The following is a 6,670-nucleotide window of genomic DNA, read 5'->3' as shown; positions in this document are numbered from 1 at the left end:
TTTATTTTAAATTAAAATAAATTATAAAAAATAAAAATGATTTTTTGTTAAAATAATAAAGATAAAAATAATAAAAAATTATTTTTTAATAAGCAATTTATATCTAACAGAATTCGAACTTGACACCTTGAGAGTAGCACACTCTCAAAACACAAGTGTTTCACCGCTTGACCACACAGGTTATTTAAATTATAAATTAATAAAATAAACTATTATGAATTATTAAAATAATTTATTTCATGTAAGCTTATAAAATAAAAGCTTTAAACTCAAAAAGTGTCTTAACAATATTGGTAAAATAGAGTTTCCAAATGACGTGGAATTCCATTTTACTTGAGCGACTCATTCTCATTAGTTTACTCTCTTCTTTTGACACTCGTTGAACCTAAACCTAAGCGACTCATTTTCATTTATTTTCATCTCAACTAAACTTTACGACACCAAAGAAGCAGAAGAGAGGCAAGGCTATATCAAATGCTCAAGTATCCAACCCACGTATGTCGAAAGACAAACTTATAAGCTAGAAATACAATTCTGAGAGTCAAAGCGAAAGAAACGCTTAATTTTGACTCAATCAAAATCCTCTTATTTTATCAATGGGTCACACGTTAATATATACACCTACATACTTTAGGAAGATAAGTTTCTTGGCTGATTATTAAAAGAAACACTAGTGCCAGTGCCACCATTACTAACATTAATCCTAGTTGCAATATTAATCCTCCTAATAATGTCCTTTGTCATCTCTTAATTTTTTTCCACTTGCAACACATTTATGACTAAAATGAAAGTTGAATCTGAACTAAATAAGTGAAATACAAGTTGTAATATTTTAATCATTTTTATTTATAAATTACTATTATAGAAATAGTATTTAGCATCTATTCTAGACGTGTACTCTCATATTTGTCGATTTTTTAAAGACTATTTCTCAATCTAATCCATCAACCTCTTAAACATCACATAAAATTTCATTTTTGTCCTAACTTCGATAGATGCACATAGCATCTCATATTTTAAAATTTTTTGGTTTTTTCCGTAGATGCATTTATGGAATATAAAACATAGTGAAATTTGAGATTTTACTAATTAATTGAAAAAATCCCAAGTTCTGTAGATGCATATACGGAACACTCTATTTTCAACTCCTTCGGTAAATACATCTACGAAAGATTTCATGAACTTCTCTTTTCAACCCCTTCCATAGATACATGTTCGGAAGTTTTAATGAACTTAATTTATTTGATATTTTCCCAATTAATTAAAACATTAATTTGAGATTTTCCCAATTAATTTGTAATTTAATTTAAAAAATTAATTAATTAATTGGGAACATCGCACGCTTCCGTGTATATCATGAACTTAATTAATTTGGGATTTCCCCAAATTATTAAAAAAAATCTAAATAATTACTATGTTTTAAGGCTTCTGTAGATACATCTACGGAACAAAAATCAAAATAACGTTAAACAAAAAAAGAGTGCTTCCAGAAATGCATCTACGGAAACACGATGACGGTTTTGTTAATTCGGTGGTGCGTAAAATATTTATGGGATGCGTTAAGAATTTTTTTTTTTTTAATTAGCAAACATGTGAAAATAAAAATAGTGTTTTTTTATTTAATTTTAATTTTTTATAAAATAAAAAGAGATTATAGAATGTAAAGAGATTTGTAACTGTCACATAGCAGTTAACAAGAAATAAATTAAAATTTAAAATAAAAAATTGAAAATAGTATATTTGAAAGAAAAAAAAATTGCCTATATTTATATTAGTGTCTAAGGATAGAAATAGATCAGATCAGATCCGAAGAGACTTGAATCTAAATTACGATAAATTTTGAAGACATGCCATTTGATCTATTATAAATTTTTTAAGGTTTGATATATCCTTTTTTTTAAAAGGCTAATTTTATTTGAAAACTTATTTTTTTACATACACAACACAATTTAATCCGTCTGAGAATGTATAAACTTTTTTAATAGCTAGTTAAATGACTTTAATAAAAATATAAATTTAATCTTTTTGTTAAATAGATCAACTTTTAAATAGACTATTAGATTCACAAACTAGATCCATTTCTCTAACTGAATTCTGTTATTGATTTTCTGTAACTGTACAAAGATAGCACCTTGTTACTTATATAGGTAACATGGTGACCTACTATAGAAGGTAATACAATAGAGTGACTGTCAGGTGTCAGTCCTTAGGTTCACTACAACTAACTACTCTAATACCCCCCACCTGCAGTTGTCTAGCCAGAACTTTTTCCCTAACAAAGAACAAATCGATTTCCATATGCTTGGTTTTTGTATGCATGACAGGATTATGAGCCAGGAGGACTGCAGATTGATTATCACAGAGAATTCTAGGAGTCTGACAGGAAATGAATAATTCCTTGAGTAATGCTTGAATCCACAATAGGTCAGCAGCTGCATGAGCCATACTCCTGAATTCAGACTCTGTGCTGGATCGAGCTACGACTGTCTGCTTCTTAGACCACCAAGAAACTAAGTTAGGACCAAAGTAGATGGTTGCACCTGAAGTACTTCGTCTGTCATCAGGGTCTGAAGCCCAATCAGCATCACAAAAGAGCTGTACAGAAGGTGCAGTGGAAGGATTGAGGGCTGTGAGCTGAATGCCATGAGTGATAGTACCCTTAAGGTACCTTAGAATGCGCTTGACTGCTACCCAATGAGTGTCAAGAGGGTGAGACATGAGCTGACACACCTTATTGACAGTATAGGCAATGTCTGGCCTGGTGAGAGTAGCATACTGAAGAGCTCCAACTACTGACCTATACATATAGGGGTCAGCAAATGCAGGAGAACCTGTTTTGGTAAGTTTACATGTGGACTGCATAGGGGTTGCCACAGGAGTGCAGTTAGACATGTTGGTTTTGAGCAGCAAGTCCTTCACATACTTGGACTGAGTGAGAAGGAGAGATTGAGAGTCTGATCTGGTTACTTGTATGCCAAGAAAATAGTCCAGGTCCCCCAAGTGTTTGAGAGAAAAAGCAACATTAAGCTTGGTGATGATAGACTTGAGAAGAGTGGTGGAGCTGCCAGTGATGATAATGTCATCAACATAGACTAGGAGGTAAACAGTGTGCCCTTGTTCAAAGTAAGTAAATAATGAAGGATCACACTTGCTGGGCTTAAACTTTAACTGCACCAGGGCTGCCTGCAGGCGTTCAAACCACTGCCTGGGTGCCTGTTTGAGGCCATAAATGGCCTTATTAAGCCTGCACACCAGATTAGAGTCAGCTTGCTCAAAGCCTTGAGGTTGGACCATGTACACTTCCTCTTCAAGTAAGCCATTTAGAAAAGCGTTATTCACATCAAGCTGTTGGATAGACCACCTGTAAGTAAGAGCAATGGACAGTATAATCCTGATGGTAATAGGCTTGACCATAGGTGAAAAAGTCTCATTAAAATCAAAGCCCTCTCTTTGATGGAAACCCTTAGCTACTAGCCTAGCTTTATACTTGTTAATAGTGTCATCCGGATTTTCTTTAACCCTAAACACCCATTTACTTCCAATGGCCTGTCTGTGAGGAGGCAGTGGCACAAGAGTCCATGTGTTGTTGGAAATGAGAGCATTATATTCTGCCTTCATAGCAGCCAACCAGTTAGGGTCAGCAAGAGCTTGTTTGGTGGTTTTAGGCTCAGAAGCAGTAAGCAACAATCTAGGTTCAAGTCTTGGTTGACTGAAACCAGACTTTGCTCTAGTCTGCATGATGTGATGATTAAATGGCCTAACAGACACGTGAACAGCTCTGGGAGGGACAAAAGCTTGGACTTCTGACTGAATGCCACATGTAGAAGCAGTAGTAGTGGAATCTGAAGATCCACTGGACTGAGAAGTAGAGGAGGAAGGAGACATTTATGACTCAGAGGGAGAATTTAAGGGGGCAGACACATGAGTGGCAGAATGAGTAGATAATGAAGTTGAAGGAGAGGAAGAGGAGTCTGGAGGAACTATAGGACTAGCAGCAGCTACTGGGGGAGACTCAGAGGGAACTTTTGAGGGTTCATAAGTGGGAGAGGGTGTGACAAATACAGGTAAAGGAGAGAGGGAAACAGAGGAAGAGGAACTGTGAGATAGAAGTGGTTTAGCGGCTTGAAACAATTCAAGAAAAGGAAACCTGGATTCATTAAACAGCACATCGTTAAAAATATAAATTTTGCCACAAGGAGATAAGCACCTATAGCCTTTGTGAGAGGTGGAATATCCTAAAAACAAACACTCATGGGACCTGAAACTGACTTTGTGAGCAGAGTAAGGCCTAAGTAGAGGAAAGCATGTACAACCAAACACCCTAAGAAAAGAATAATCAGGACTGGTGCCAAATAATAGGTTGAATGGTACCTGAAAATTCACAGAGGCTGAGGGCAGTCTATTAATCAGATAAACTGCAGTGGAGAAAGCAAAATCCCAATAGGTAAAAGGCAAAGAAGCCTGACTGAGCAGAGTTAGTCCTGTGTCAACTATGTGCCTATGTTTCCTCTCTATCACTCCATTCTGATGATGAGTATGAGGGCATATCACTCTGTGCATAATGCCAAGTTCAGACAAAAGTTTGTTAAAGGGTCTGAACTCCCCACCCTAGTCAGATTGAAAGCTCTTAATAGGACAGCCATGTTGAAGCTCAACAAGTGCCTTAAACTGTTTGAAAACATTTAATGCTTCAGCCTTACTTTTGAGAAAGTAGATCCAAGTAAACTTGGTATAAGCATCTACAAAAGACATATAGTATTTGAATCCCAAGGTAGAAACAGAAGGGGATGGTCCCCAAATATCACCAAAAATTAGTTCAAAAGGCCTAGTGTAAACTGTGTGTGAAGGTGAGGCAGGAAGTCTGTGGGATTTCCCCATACAACAAGCAGTACAAAAGGAAGTATAGTCTTTATTATGAAAAGGAACATTATAATTTGACAATACAAGTTTAAGAGTATGCAGATTAGGATGTCCTAATCTCAAATGCCATTTGTTGGCAGTGTTGAATTTATCAACAACATTATTAACAAAAATAGAATTGACACTAGGAGACTTAGGTTGCAGACTTGAGCTAGGAGCAGACACAACAGACTTGATTCTGGTCAGATCAATGGTGGGAAACTCATATAAACCATCAGAACCAACAGATCCCTCAAGCAGCACTTCATGAGTGGCCTAAGATTTGACAAGGCAATTATCAGCAGTAAACAAAAAATACACAGCATTATCACGACAAAACTGACTCACACTGATTACATTTTTGGTAATGGTAGGAATATGTAAAAGATTGTGAAGTGTGAGGGAAGTGTGAGGATGTAAATGAGATAGAAAGCTACTGGAACCTGAGGAACTAATATTCAGACCTTGACCGTTACCAATGAATATCTGATCATGGCCTTCAAAAGGAGTAAGCTGCTGCAGGTTCTTGGAATCATTTGTGACATGATAGGAAGCACCAGAATCCGGATACCAAGAGGCACCAGTTGGAGTTGCCGGCATAGCTTGAGCTACATAGACACTAGGAGCAACAAGAACTGGCGTACCTCTGTTAGGTGCAGCTGGTCTGGTGTACATTAGCTGGTTGCAAGGCAAAGGGAGTGGCAGATGCCATCCATGGCTGATTGTTGTTGTAAGGAGCTCCATAGGCACCATATGTAGGCTGAAATTGCTGATTAAACCTGTGCCAGCAGTTGAGTGCAGAATGTCCAGGCTTGGAACACACTTGACATTGCACATTAGATGAAGGGAACCTACCACCTCTGCCTCTACCAGAGCGTCCACCTCTAGAAAAACGACCACCACAAGTCACAGGCACATCTGACTCTGACACCTGAGTAGTAGGTTCAGTAGGAGCAACAATACTCTCTTTAGGAGCAGAATTAGGAGGAGTAGTGTGTGTGAGATTGAGGAGACAAGATCAGCTGGAGGTTGCTTCTTGAACTTGTTCAGGCGAAGCTCATGTGCAAGAAGCAGGATCTCTACTTCATCAAGATCCACGATACCAAACTTGCTCTCAATAACAGAGACTACATGAGCAAAGTCAGAAGGCAAACCTTCAAGAATTACATCGATGTGGTGCGCAGGGGGAAGAGGATCTCCAATTGACGCAAGAGCATCCACGGTAGTACGAATCTTGTGAAGATACTCTTGCACAGACAAACTCTCAAGAGTGAGAGCACGAAGTTCAACACGAAGTTGACGCGCTCTCGCGCGTGTTCGCTTCTGGAAGTAGCTGAACAAGCGATCCCAAAGTTGATGAGCGTGAGTGCAACCAAGGACGCGTGACAAAATCTCATCAGAGAGCGTGGACTGCAACCACGAAAGAAGCATCTGATCTTTCTGGAGCCATTGGGAGTAGGCAGGATTCACCGTACCGGAAGCGCGAGCTTCATCGTCAACAAACTGTAGTGGCACTCGATAGCAAACAACGAACTCGGTGAGGCCATGAGCGTTGATGTAAGGTTCGATCTGTTGACAGATGGAAGTTCTTTTCATCCAACTTCTGTGCGATCTTGATCGAGAACTGAAGACGAGTTGAAACGTCAATGGATTTGAGCAGAAGAGACGCCGTCGCGGTGGAGGACGGCGGAGTAGAAGGCGGTGATCGCGCCGGCGAAGTCGATTGCGACATCGGAGCACAGCGATAGATCGGTGGCTTAATCTGATACCA

This window comes from Vicia villosa, linkage group LG5, assembly GCF_029867415.1.
Source record: "Vicia villosa cultivar HV-30 ecotype Madison, WI linkage group LG5, Vvil1.0, whole genome shotgun sequence".
NCBI lineage: Eukaryota > Viridiplantae > Streptophyta > Magnoliopsida > Fabales > Fabaceae > Vicia > Vicia villosa.
This window is presented reverse-complemented; position numbering follows the sequence as displayed.